Below are 14,851 nucleotides of genomic sequence, written 5' to 3' on the forward strand. Positions count from 1 at the left end.
CTCCCCTATGACTCCGATCACAAGGAATCCTGATTTCCCACCTGGGTCAGATACGGTAGTCTTCAAACTGTGGCAGAACGGTTGCTGTAAGCAGGTGGGTTCTCTTTTTGATCGTAAGGGGCTTATCCCCTTTGATTGATTCAACAATTGTTACATTTTCACATGTTCTTTTACTGTATGGGATAAAACTCGCCTGTTCAACTCTGCCGGCCTTCGGGTTGTAAGCTTAAGTTGTGTAACAATGTTCATTGATCTCATTGCCAGCCATTGGTTGTAGGCGGAAAGCCATGTACTTTTGCCCTGCAGGTTTAATAGATCATATTGTTCCAGAAAAATCAATATTTATCAGAAGTGAAAAAGCTCATCTTCTTCAACTTTCTAAACAATTTCAGTTTGAAATTAAACTGTGACCCTTCAAAATTAATAAAATTGGGAAAAGCAGCTAATTGTTAATATTTGATTTGACTGAATTATATAATGGGTTCCGAGACATTGCTCTCCACCTTAAACTAATACGTTATAGTATAAATATAAGTGAAGTAAAATCATGGTCAACGAGGTCCTGCTACTGGGCAGTAATAGGTATGTGGCGAGTTGCATACCTTGGAGTAAGTGTGACTACAGGTATCCGCTCCCCTCCTGGACCCATGGGGTTATCTTCCCCACTTTTTAAAATACCTTTGGCTTAGTAAGAAGTGGTAAGCCGGGCTACAAATTGTAAGTCTTTTTACATCTGTCACCAATACCTCAGGTTAGGGTGCACCTTAGAGTGTGCATACCGCCGAGGTGTCTTTTCGCTCACTTTTTTCACCAGTTGGTCCCGACGAAAGCCTTGCCAAATTGACTACTCTACAGGCAGAAACATGTTGACCATGATTTTACTTCACTTATATTTTGGACTAGACCGTTAGATTCGGTTTTCACGTCCAATCACAGTTTTTAGCAGTGCTTGGTTAACCACGAATAAAGTTGGTTTGGGTCTAAACCAAGCCCTTTTTAAACACCATCTTTTTTCTATCACCACACTCTGGAAGAAACCCGCTCCGCTGTAACCAGGCGTAGTAGCACACCAGGGAGGCACTCAGCCTCTCTGGTGGGAACCCAATGATGAAGCATGTCACCAACCAGGTTGGTGAGTGAGGGTTCTTTTACTCACAGGAGTGTTTCTTTTCCTCTTTTTCTCTCTTCTCCGCCTTTGTTTAGGCGCTATTTAACGAATAAACAGGTTGTGCACTCTTTTATTGTTTATACCCTGTACCTAATGATAACCCAAGCCGAAAAAAACACCTTTCTCCATGATTGTCACCAATCAATGATCCTGCAGGCCATGGACTTTAACTCACCGAAATACTATAGATCACAGAAATAAAATGGCACACCCTTTGACCATTGATTACAACAAAGGGTCGAATATATGTCGCACTGAGAGGGCTTACACAAGGATTACTTTTGCTTATAATTGTCCAGACAAGGGCAAGAAGTAGAATCTTTCAAATGTACTAATGTGTATTAGACCAGTGTTTGCTTCCCATTCCTGCCACTGCCTTCAATACCACTGAGGGAAGGGGTAGCAAGAACTATCCAAGTTTATCCAAGTTTACACTGTACAACGATTTTCCCAGTGCAAGCTTTTCGCATCCTTCGTTGACTGCAGCCTCGACATAAAAAAAGCAATCCGACTGCTCACTCGAAGGGCACGATTACGAGTTTTGGCGGTGCGGCGGCTGGGGTACTTCACCACCGTGCCCCTGTACAGCTGAGACACGCCGCCGCCCTCCAGATTACAAGTTATTTGTAGTCTGGCAGGTGGGAGGCATGGTGTTCCTAGGGTGGTGCCTCTTTTAAAGGCTGAGGTTCCTTTGAAAAAGGCCCCGCAATGGGAACGTCTCACAAGGTTCCTGCACGGTATGGACTCGAAAGTCCCATCTGTGCAGGAACTATTGTGCATGCACACAGGGGGGCACATGTTATACTCCTCTGTGTGCATGCACAAAGGTAGGAGACATAGAGGGCCCTGTAATGCCCCATATTTTCTTCTCCTCCAAGGTTTACATTGAGGAGGAACCGCCATTTAAACCCTGGAGGAGAGGAACTCCTAATATGCTTGGGGGACCATGGCGGTCCCGCCAAACATATTGCGGCTTCTGTCCGCGACACCACCTCCAGGGAATGGCAGTTCCCTGGTGGCGGTCCTAGGGCATTCCGACTGACCAACTCATAATGGGGCGGCCGGACCGCCGGTGCGGCAGCAGCTGGATCTACCACCGCAGCACCACCACGAGTCTGGCGGTCATCAGACTGCCAGAGACTTGTATTTGGGCTCTAATTAGGGTAAGCAGTCAGACTTTGTCACCAGTAGAGCCAGAGTAGGCTTGTTGTCATCATACTTTGGTTCCGGCTAGCTCTAAAGGAGGTGGGTGGACTGACAATTTGGTGGAGAGTGTACTTTCTTGCCACGGAAGACCCTCTAGGCCAGACTCTAAATCAGGGCCTTAATCTTTTGCCTGGGCCAACCATCCCTTTAATCACACAGTCATACCATACTGATGTGCTGAATAAAATTCATGAACCCGCTACAGCTACTAGTTCCAGAAAGTCCAATGTATGCCAACACAGACCAAGCAATGTGACACAATGAGGCACACATTATCTCTAGGTTCTGCCAGAGAGGCAAAGACTCCTCCCTTTATCAGACCCCAATAATATGAATGGTGCATTGCCTGAGTGCCCACTACTTGATTTTGGTGTCCCCTTAATGCCACTTTTGTCAGTGCCTGGATAAAAGGAAAATCCTTATACTCCCATAACTTTTTTTCCAAATAAAATTAAATAAGAATAACAGTCTTGGGAGTTCTCTTTCTAAAGAATGCTCTTCTCTATTTATGGGAACATTTAATGAAAGAGCTTCAGCTGATGTGATTGAAACATTTTTAGCAAATATTTGACTGATAAAGAGCCTACTGTTCCATGGCGTCTTAGTAGACAAATAGGTAGGATTTATGCTTTTTAAAGACCTCTTCCAAGCAAAATATTTTTTTTAAAACCAAAGGAATAATGTCTGATGCACTGGAAAGTTTCCCCCAGGGCGTGTGGGACATTTGAGCGCTGCTCACTCTAGATAATGCAATAGGGCTTATTGACCAGGCATGAGAAAGGCTGATATGAAAGCAGTCATAATGGCTAACCTAAAAAGGACTTTCCTTTTGAAACATTAATGAAAAAGTAGGAGGGGTTTTCAAACAGCAGAGCTGGCTCATTCTGAAGGATACATCTGCCAGTGGATTCCTCACCTTGTGAATATCCCCTGCGCCAGCAACGCTCGGAAACTTTTGTAGCAGTCCACGCCGATGGGGTCGAAGACGACGTCACAGAGACACGGCTCCGCTCGCGACTCCGCTGACGTCACCGGCTCCATAAGAAGACCTCGTCGGCGTGATGACGTCAGTTCCCTTTTTTCAGCGCAGTCGACGCCAACGAATTTCGGGAATTGCTGTTGGTAGCTTTACTGTTACTTTGTATTTCTTCTGGGTTTTCCCTGTTTCTCTTCGAAGAAGATGTCGACGAAGAAGTTGGGCTTCAAGCCCTGTCGGGAATGTGGCAAACACATGTCGATCACAGATCCACATGACGACTGTGTTTGGTGTCTGTCATCTGACCACGATGTGGATGGTTGCTCTTGCTGTCGCAAGATGAGCTCCAAAGCTCTAAAAGAAAGGGAGGCGAAGCTCTTCATCGCTAGGATGAAAAAGGAAAAGAGAGGAAGAAGGAAGTCGAGATCGAGGCCACGATCGAGGTCGAGGTCGGCATCGAAGTCGACTTCGGGGCATGCTTCGCGAACCAAGAAGCATAAGAAGAAGAGGAGGCATTCTTATCATCATCATTCTGATAAGAGTTTGGCTCCGAAGTCGAAGTCGCCGACTCGACGCCAAAAGGAATCCGTGTCTCCTTCACCAGTTCCGGATTCTCCTCCTGGTCCTTCTTCTCTAGTGACTTCGCCGGCTCCGGCTACATCTCCGGGTCCGGTGCCATCCCCGACGCCGGTTCCATCTCCGGCTCCATCTCTGGCCACGGTTGAAGATCTTCAAGTCCCGGGTGAGCCTGCGATGCCGCTTATTCCACCGTCGACGCCGGTTGGCCCGAGTCCGGTGATGCCTGACCAGTACCCTGCATTCCCTGGACCAGGTCAGGACCCCTCGCATTATCTGAATGCGATGTATGGGGTGTTTTCGAGGGCCATGTATACCACTGGTGCACCTGCGGGTCCGATAGGTCCAATGGCATTTAACCTGGGAGTGCCGCAGGTATATCCGCAGGCTCCTTTCATGCCATTTTTTCCGGCGATGCCGTCTTTGCATCTACCGGCACCAAGGACATCGACGCCGCTTCCTTCTTCACCGGCGCCGGCTCGACCTCGTTCGACGCCGGCTGCTCCTGCGGATCCACGTTCGACGCCGTCGCCGTTGGATTCGAACACGGCGCCACCGACGCCTCTTGTGCGGATTCGATCCAGAAGGGAAGCACAGAGAGTGGTGGATGAAAGGAGGTACTTTTGGAAGAGGCTGAAGAGGGAGAGCTGGTTGAGTCTGATGAGGTGTTTGAGGAGATTAAGGAGGCTAGTGGACTGGATTTGTCTCCTGAGTGGGAAATCACTCCACCTTCAGATGAACCCTCGAAAGATGTGGCTCCGTATCATGCAGTCATCAGGAAGGCTGCAGAGCTGCTAGATCTTCAGTTGCCAACTACGGAGTTCAGATCAAATATTCTGACTGAGGTGCTGCATTCGGCCACTACAGTTTCGGAGCCTTTGTTGCCTTTTAATGAGGTCATTATTGACCCTGTATTGGAGGTGTGGCGTAAGCCTTTTTCTGCTCCCGCAGTCTCTAGGACGGTTGCAAGAAGGTATAGGGCGGCTCCAGGGGACCCTGAGTTTATAACATTGCACCCATCACCTGAGAGCCTGGTGGTTCAGGCGGCTTGCTCGGGTAAATCCAAGGGTGCTTTCCCTCAGGCTCCAGGGGACAGAGAAGCTAAAAAGATAGACCAGTCAGCCAAAAAGGTCTTTTCATCGGCCAGCATGGCCCTTAAGTTGACGAATGCAACTTGCCTATTGGGACGCTATATCCATGCGCTCATGGACTCGGCAAAAAAATTGTCGCCAAAGCTTTCTGAGGAAGATAGACTTGGCTTTAATGAAGTTTTGACTGATGCCCAGGCGGCAGCATGCCAAGTGATTCAAAGTGGGCTGGACACGGCAGACTCAGTGGCGAGAGTCATGGGGTCTTCTGTTGCCACCAGGAGAGGTGCGTGGCTGAAGTCTTCTGAGTTCTCCCCGGATGTACAGTCGACTTTGTTGGACCTGCCATTTGATGGGTCTGGTTTGTTTGGTAAGAAGGCTGATGCTGCTCTTGAACGCTTTAAGGAGAGCAAGGCTACAGCTAGGTCTTTGGGCCTTCAATCCCAGTCGAGGGGGTCTTTTAAAAGATACAGAGGCTTCGGAAGGGCAACCTTTCGTTCCTACAGACAGACCCAGCAGCAACAGCAGCAGCTAAGCTCTTTGTCCAAAGGATACAGAGGTAGAAACAGGGGTCGCACACGTGGCCGTCAACTCTCCTCCTCCTCAGACCCTCCCACCACCGCAGAGCAGCCCTAGATCCACCATTCTAGATCATGCTGGTCCTGTGGGGGGCCGGCTTACCCATTTTCTACAAGATTGGGAATCTGTAACTACAGATCTCTGGGTTCTGGATTTTGTAGAAAATGGGTACGCCCTTCCCTTTCAGGAATTTCCTCCAAATTACCCTCCTTGTCAAGGGGCTTGCTCAGAGAACTACCGCCTTCTCCTACAGGAGGATGTCCTGAAATTACTACAGAAAGGTGCGATAGAGGTGGTTCCAGAGCAGGAGAGGGGTCAGGGATGCTACTCCCGGCATTTCCTGATTCCGAAAAAGGACGGTAGATTGCATCCGATATTAGACCTCAGGATCTTGAATCTTTATCTGAAGCAAGAGAAGTTCAAGATGCTCACCCTTGCTCAGGTTCTTCAAGCGCTGAATCAGGAGGACTGGATGGTGTCGATCGACTTGCAGGATGCGTATTTCCACATTCCCATCCTGAGGTCGCACAGGAAGTATCTCCGGTTTACGGTAGGGTCGCAACATTATCAGTTTGCGGTCGTTCCATTTAGTCTTACTACTGCACCCCGAGACTTCACGAAGGTGATGGCAGTGGTGGCAGCCCAACTCAGAAGGTTGGGGATTTCCGTTTTCCCCTACCTGGACGACTGGCTGATCAAAGCGGAGTTGCCAGAGAAGGTGCTACATCATCTGCAGGATACAACTCGGCTGTTGTTCAAATTGGGTTTTTCGATAAACGTGCCCAAATCTCACCTGGTGCCCTCTCAGCGCAACCTGTTCATAGGTGCGGTACTGGACACTACTGTGTGTCGAGCATTCCCTCCGCCTCAAAGGATTCTCGACATACAGGAAATGATTCCGTTATTTTGCAATGGAGCGGTCATTCCAGTCCTGAAGGTCCTTCGCCTGCTCGGTCTGTTTGGTTCCTGCATTCTGTTGGTCAACCATGCACGCTGGCACATGAGGGCGCTCCAGTGGTGCCTCCGCAGGCAGTGGTATCAGCACAAATGAGATCTCAGGGAGTCTGTGAGGATCTCCAGAGAAGCTGCGGCGGGTCTGTCTTGGTGGAGCTTGGAGGGCAATCTGTCCCAAGGAAAGCCCTTCCATCTACCTCCATCGGTGGCCACAGTGATAACGGACGCATCCACTTTAGGGTGGGGTGCGCATCTGGGGGATCTGTAGATCAAGGGTCTTTGGTCTCCAGAGGAAAGGTTGCTTCACATCAACCTTCTAGAATTGCGGGCGATTCGTCTAGCACTCAAGGCCTTCCTCCCTTCACTTCGCGGTCAGTCTGTTCAAGTCCTGTGGTATGTCAACAAGCAGGGAGGGGTGGGGTCTCTTTGTCTCTGCAGAGAGGCCCTGCGTCTATGGTCCTGGGCTCAGGACCATCAGATTTGTCTGATTGCAAATCATCTGGCCGGGGTGCTGAACGTGCGTGCGGACAGTCTCAGTCAGCAGTTCTCCGCCGACCACGAGTGGAGGCTCCATCCGGAGGTGGTTCGTCACGTCTTTCGGATGTGGGGGACTCCTCGGGTGGACCTGTTCGCCACCCGCGAGAATGCTCACTGCCCATCATTCTGCAGTCTCCAGTATCCGATGCAGGGAGCGTTGGGGGACGCGTTTCAGTTGAGTTGGGGCTCACGACTCCTTTACGCTTTTCCTCCCATACCCTTGATTCCTCGGGTTCTGAGGAAGATTCGTCAAGACCGGGCCCAAGTTATATTGATCACCCCGGATTGGCCAAGAAGGGTGTGGTATTCAGATCTTCTCCACCTCTCCTCGTGCCCTCCGCTCCGTCTCCCTCTCAGGGCAGACCTCCTCTCGCAATCGGAGGGGCAGGTTCTACACCCCCACCTCCAGAGCTTACACCTTCATGCCTGGAGATTGAACGGGGCAACCTGAACTCTTTTTCTCTCCTATCCAATGTGGTAGATGTAATTTTGTCTGCCAGACGTCATTCCACCAAATCAATCTATTCCTATAGGTGGTCTAAATTTGTTCTCTGGTGTGGGGAGAAGTCAATTGATCCTTTGAAGGCTCGTTTATTTGACATTCTGCAGTTTGCCCTTTCTCTTGATCAGCAAGGCTTTGCTGTGGCTACTGTAAAAGGATACTTATCGGCTTTGTCGGCTTTCCTTTGCTTGCTGGATCAGCCGTCATTATTCAAATCACCTATTGTTCTTCGTTTTCTTAAGGGCCTCACAAACAGGTTTCCTCCTACTCCCTTTATTGTGCCTCAATGGCACTTAAACCTTGTCTTGACTTATCTTATGGGTTCTCCCTTCGAGCCCTTACACAAGTGTCCCTTGAGACTGTTGTCTTTTAAGACGGTTTTTCTCATTGCAATCACCTCGGCAAGGAGGGTAAGTGAGCTTCAAGCTCTAAGTTCAAAACCCCCGTTTTTGACCATTCATGCTGAAAGAATGGTACTCAGGACCAGGGCTGCATTTCTGCCTAAGGTGGTAACTCCCTTCCATCTGGGGCAGTCCATTACCCTTCCTTCCTTCTATCCTCCCCTCACCCTTCCAAGGAGGAGGAGAGACTTCGCGCTTGGACCCTAAGAGGGCGGTGAGCTTCTATCTGGACAGGACTAAAGACTTCAGAGTTGATGACCATCTCTTCGTGGGCTTTGTTGGATGCAGGAAAGGTCGAGCGGTGCACAAGCGCACCCTTTCCAGATGGATTGTCTTGTGCATCAAGATATGCTACTCCCTGGCTGGTAAGGAACCTCCAGAGGGTTTAAGGGCTCATTCCACTAGAGCAAAGTCTTCCACTTCTGCTTTGTCTAGGGGCGTTCATGTGGAGGACATTTTTAGGGCGGCAACTTGGGCCTCCCTCCACACCTTCGCAAAACATTATTGCTTGGACACCGAGGTGAGGAGGGACGGACACTTTGCTCGATCCGTCCCTCAGGACTTTCTGGTATAGAAGGGTTGACACCCTCCTCCGGGAGTGGGGACTGCTGTGGCAATCTGTTCACAAGGTGAGGAATCCACTGGCAGATGTATTCATCAGAAGAACAAGTTACTTACCTTCGGTAACGCTTTTTCTGGTGGATACAGTATCTGCCTGTGGATTCCTCACTGACCCACCCGCCTCCCCGTTGTCCATCCTTCTATACCTACGATTCTATTAATGATGTTTCAAAAGGTATTTGTTACTGTCAAAGGCATTGTGTTATTTCTTTTGCCTTTCTACTTATTCTCCACACTGTGTGTGTTGCTTTGCATATTATGTTCTGTGTATACTGTGTATATATTGCTGTCAGTCCGTCCATGTGCCTCGAAGGCACGCAAAAAAGGGCAGAACTGACGTCATCACGCCGACGAGGTCTTCTTATGGAGCCGGTGACGTCAGCGGAGTCGCGAGCGGAGCCGTGTCTCTGTGACGTCGTCTTCGACCCCATCGGCGTTGACTGCTACAAAAGTTTCCGAACGTTGCTGGCGCATGGGATATTCACAAGGTGAGGAATCCACAGGCAGATTCTGTATCCACCAGAAAAAGCGTTACCGAAGGTAAGTAACTTGTTCTTCTTTGCCATTTGAGGCACACAGGGTTATCATAATTCTAAATGATCAGGAGAGGAATACTTTGGGCAGACAAGGTATCTGTCTATTTTTAGTAGATTACTGCCCAATGTCAAACGAGGCCATAAATCAACAATGTTTCAGAATTTGAAGTAAATAACTGCCACCAATCAAAAGAAGTCAAATATGGAGTTTTTTAATTTCGGGGATACACAATGGTAGGCCTGGAGGTCCAGATCAGCTTTAATGGCAAATCTGCACTTATCAGCAAGCCGCGTTTGGCAAAAACAACATGTCAGGCTGAGGGAAGAAATTGCATTGAGGGGCAAAGTAAAAGAGACAGCAGGGGTAATGGGAAGGCTGATCTGATATGGGCATAGATATGTGGAAGTGCAGAAGTGTGGGAGCACTGGAACCTGGTGAGGGAATGACGAGGGACTCTAGCAAGGGGTTGCTTGGAAACATTTAAGAGCAATGGACATAAAATAGCTTGGATGCTATGCAAAGGTGTGGGAATAAGGTTCTGTAATGTTCTAATTGAGTCAGGTCGGATCCTGGAAGGGAAATGGGAGTGGGTATGGTAAATGGATTGAAGGGGATGTCTGGTCTGTAAAGAACATGCAGAATGGGTCCTGGGAAGTGCATGGAAAAGTTGAGGAAGGGTCAGCGACATCTGGAGAAATTGTATTGTACAACATGAATAGCAGGAGGAATGAGGGATGAAAACAAAGACACTAACATTTCAATTGACTTTTTGGTATGGGGCCAGAATACTGTGGCCTGAACATTGCATAAAAAATATGTTGCGCCCTTTACAAAAATATCATGTTTCTGTTATTGTTATTCTAGAAATACCCAATTATATACAATGTTTGCATTATGCACACAAGAAAGGAGCTGGAATCCATCCCATGTATGCTTATTTTTACTTGGTAATTCTTTAGACATGATTATCTTACCTGTCATCAGATGTTGATGAACCATAGGTAAATGTAATAGGACAACATATATCCTTTTTCCTCTTATAGGTTCAGTGACCAGTATATCAGACACCACCAAAGGCGAATCAACAGGTACAGTCCCAAGTAACCAAGTGAAAGAGGATTATTAGTGTTGGTAACATGTGGAACCTCTGGCAGTTCTTATAATTTCCTTCTTGTGAAACAAGAATGCTGTGTAGGAGCACAAAAGAAATACAGATCAGAGCCTCTTTATTTCTTCTCTGTTCCTCTGTGCTTTGCTGTGTTTGAGAATGACATGAAATGTGAGAACTCTTTATTCACTCATTGCCTCTCCAAAATTTGCTGTTTGTGAATGTGACGTGAAAGAAGAAGATCGCTCTGTTTTTTTAAGGGGCCCCCTTCTAGGTATGGTTCAGATGTGAGAAACAGTGGGTGCACAGAGGTCCAGCACAGGAGGGCCCACCCCAACATATTTCTGAAGTAGGGCTAGACATCAGTGTGCAAATTATACCTTTTATTTAACTTGTGTGACACTCTTTGCATCTTTGGCACATGTGTCCCTGCATACGCTGCACCTCAAATTGATTGGCCTCATGGTACAAACATGCATGTGAAAAGTTCAAAAACACTTGGTCCTGTGGCTCTCCGTACTGTCTATAATAAGAGATGTACAATGTCCTCATTGCCTTTATTCCTCAGCACTATTTTGTATTGTGCTGTGTGCAGGTATTATAATAGATGCAGTATCGCTTCAGTGACTCTTTGCATAGTGCTCTGTTTGACCTTCACAAGGCAAAGGCCATGGCTCACACATCTACATTTCTATATGGCTTCTAGGATCTGGATTGATTGGAAATGCATGAAACCAGAGCACTTGAAGTGATGTACTTGAATTTCAGAGAAGGTTTAGTGCTGTTTCACTCAAACAAATGACTATGCCTTGTATAGGAAATTTGGTGCGTATGGAGTATCATTAAGACGGGAGTCTGCAAAGACATGGTAATTACATCTAGTAACATACTTTGGGAGATAGTGCTAGAGGAGCGTTTGAATGGTCTGAAAGCCCTGGATACAGTAAGAGAACAACACAACAGGGTTCCAGGAGGGGGACAGGATTAAATTCTTCTAGGCGGGTCAGAAAATGTTACAATGAGTGTTTTCTGGAAGAGATATTTGAAATCAAGTCTGGGATTTATGATAGGAACTTCTCAAGACAAGACTTTTGGGGTATGAAAGGGTTTCTTGACTTACCCACACATTGGTAGGAGATGTAAAAGAAGGATTGGCTAAATATTTGCTAATGTTTTTTTTTTCCGTAATAGAAGGAGAGGCTTCTCTCAGAATTTATTGTATGTCATATGGTGTATCCCAACTTCAAGTGAAGAAGAGGAAGATGCTGCTGATTCTGAGGGGATATGGTAGGTGAATAGAGACATGGCCATAGGTGACGGCTGGCCTAGACAGAGGTGAGAGAGACCTGTTTATGGGGCAGCAGACACCTAGGCAGAAAGTTTGACTATGCGAGGAGGTGTGTGCGCAATCAGGCTAGAGGCAGATGGAGAACCAGGTTGCTAATAACGTATCCTAAGTAGTGGGTCTGCCTTGACTACCCACTGTGTCTCCTTGACCCCATCAATGCATGAATTTCTACAGGGACATGGACCTAATACTGGTAGCACCTTTTGTTCAAAGTCTATGTGGAGGTGCTACAGAAACATAAGATAGACTAAGAAATGTGCATTATGACTTCTCGTTTCACCATTTTGTCATACATCGTTAAAGATTGATGAGCAATTATAACCCTTGCCTTGTTCGAGCAGCAAGCATTGCTTTTTCTAGTAGTGATATAACAGGGTGGGACATGGTCTCCTTGAGATCACCTAGTTTGTTCTGTATGCATTCAGCTATCGGGATCCTTTGTTTAAGTCATGAAAGATAATATCTAGGCAGGGACAAAAGAGAGCATACCTTATGCAGACTTGGGTGCCGATCACGATCCGGTAAAAAACGGGTACGAACCGTCGGACGGAGCATAATCTCCGTACGACGCGTACCCGGTCGTCAATTCATACAAACAAGGAATTACGATTCGCACGGGTACACCATCACCGTACGATTCGTAAAAAAGCCCGACCGAACAAAAAAACCCTACCAATGCCATCCGGGAAAGCGCCGACCTGACGTCGGGACGCTCGCAGCCAGCCATTCACGACCCAGGAATTACGATTCGCACCGACGTCATCCCGCACGGCGAATATTTTCCGGCACCCAAAAACTGCCGGGAAATCAGGACGACGCGAAAAAGGACCACCAGTACGCGACGGACAGACAAGACGACGCGAACAAGGAGGACCAGTACGCGACGGACACACAGGACGACGCGACCAAGGAGGACCCGTACGCGACAGGACGACGCGATCAAGGAGGACCCGTACGCGACAGGACGACGCGATCAAGGAGTACCAGTACGCGACGGACAGACATGGACCCGAACCTACGAGTCATCCCTGCCCTCATAGCAGTCCACCTCCTCTACAGGTTACGACGCAGACGCCGCAGAAGGTCAGAATAACTAAGGGAGGGGGGAAAGTGGGGTGGGGTTGAGGTGGCAGGACCAGGGCAGGCCACAAAACAACCACATAAGTCACACACCACACATGGCCTGGACATACCTGACTCCCATTGCCTGGTCACCACGAGGGGGTGGGGGCGTGTCCTGATAAGCCAGCGACCGCCACAACGGAAGTCCGTCACCACGCGAACCGGCAACACAACCAGACAGGTACGTCCCGTACCCACGCCTGAAGAGCGTGGGTACGAGTCGTACCACGCCCACACACGTCACCCCAACAATGGCGGGACGGATCGCACCCACGTGGCAAAGGCCTGGGTACGGGCCGCACAAGCATCACATAGCGTGGGGACGTATATGTACGGACCCTACCCCCACCCCGTATGCAAGGAGCGCACCCCCCACCCCAACAGTGAAAGTACGACCCGTACCCCCACCCGCGTATGCATGGAGCGTACCCCCACCCCAACAGTGGAAGTACGACCCGTACCCTCACCCGCGTATGCATGGAGCGTACCCCCACCCCAACAGTGTAAGTACGACCCGTACCCTCACCCGCGTATGCAAGAAGCGTACCCCCCACCCCAACAGTGTAAGTACGACCCGTACCCCCACCCGCGTATGCATGGAGCGTACCCCCCAGCCCAACAGTGTAAGTACGACCCGTACCCCCACCCGCATATGCATGGAGCGTACCCCCCATGCCAACAGTGTAAGTACGACCCGTACCCCCACCCGCGTATGCATGGAGCGTACCCCCCATGCCAACAGTGTAAGTACGACTTGAACCCTCACCCGCGGACGTACGGACCGTACCCCCACCCCCACCAGTGTAAGTACGACTCCTACCCCCACCCGCGGACTCACGGACCGTACCCCCACCCCAACAGTGTAAGTACGACCCGTACCCCCACCCGCGTATGCATGGAGCGTACCCCCCAGCCCAACAGTGTAAGTACGACCCGTACCCCCACCCGCGTATGCATGGAGCGTACCCCCATGCCAACAGTGTAAGTACGACCCGTACCCCCACCCGCGTATGCAAGGAGCGTACCCCCCACCCCAACAGTGTAAGTACGACCCGTACCCCCACCCGCGTATGCATGGAGCGTACCCCCCAGCCCAACAGTGTAAGTACGACCCGTACCCCCACCCGCGTATGCATGGAGCGTACCCCCCATGCCAACAGTGTAAGTACGACCTGTACCCCCACCCGCGTATGCATGGAGCGTACCCCCCATGCCAACAGTGTAAGTACGACCCGTACCCCCACCCGCGTATGCATGGAGCGTACCCCCCATGCCAACAGTGTAAGTACGACTCGAACCCTCACCCGCGGACGTACGGACCGTACCCCCACCCCCACCAGTGTAAGTGCGACTCCTACCCCCACCCGCGGACTCACGGACCGTACCCCCACCCCAACAGTGTAAGTACGACCCGTACCCTCACCCGCGTATGCAAGGAGCGTACCCCCCACCCCAACAGTGTAAGTACGACCCGTACCCTCACCCGCATATGCAAGGAGCGTACCCCACACCCCAACAGTGTAAGTACGACCCGTACCCTCACCCGCGTATGCATGGAGCGTACCCCCACCACACCAGTGTAAGTAGACTCGTACCCTCACCTCGAATGCATTGAGCGTACCCCCACCGTGTATGTTCCAAGCGTACATATCCTGAAATCGGAGGTGTGTGTGCAGAGTCCACCCAGCAGTGCCCTGAGACAGGAGGGGTGGGTGTGGAGTCCTCCCAGCAGTGCCCTGAGACAGGAGGGGTGGGTGCCTATCACTAACAGCAGTGCCCTGAGACAGGAGGGGTGGGTGCCTATCACTCCCAGCAGTGCCCTGAGCCAGGAGGGGTGGGTGTGGAGTCCTCCCAGCAGTGCCCTGAGACAGGAGGGGTGGGTGTGGAGTCCTCCCAGCAGTGCCCTGAGCCAGGAGGGGTGTGTGCAGAGTCCACCCAGCAGTGCCCTGAGACAGGAGGGGTGGGTGCCTATCACTCCCAGCAGTGCCCTGAGCCAGGAGGGGTGGGTGTGGAGTCCTCCCAGCAGTGCCCTGAGACAGGAGGGGTGGGTGTGGAGTCCTCCCAGCAGTGCCCTGAGCCAGGAGGGGTGTGTGCAGAGTCCACCCAGCAGTGCCCTGAGACAGGAGGG

At 50.0% G+C, this 14,851-nt stretch overlaps 1 long non-coding RNA gene across 1 annotated transcript in view; it reads left to right on the forward strand.

Annotated features, from left to right (window-relative positions):
- LOC146798773 (uncharacterized) overlaps positions 1-10,278 on the forward strand; it is a 174,014-nt gene extending 163,736 nt beyond the window's left edge. Inside the window, exon 4 of the long non-coding RNA XR_014969203.1 lies at positions 10,189-10,278. This is a non-coding gene — a long non-coding RNA (uncharacterized LOC146798773). The remainder of the gene's footprint in view (positions 1-10,188) is intronic.
- Positions 10,279-14,851: the final 4,573 nt, after the last annotated feature.

This window comes from Triturus cristatus, chromosome 9, assembly GCF_964204655.1.
Source record: "Triturus cristatus chromosome 9, aTriCri1.1, whole genome shotgun sequence".
In the NCBI taxonomy this organism is placed as follows: Eukaryota; Metazoa; Chordata; class Amphibia; order Caudata; family Salamandridae; genus Triturus; species Triturus cristatus.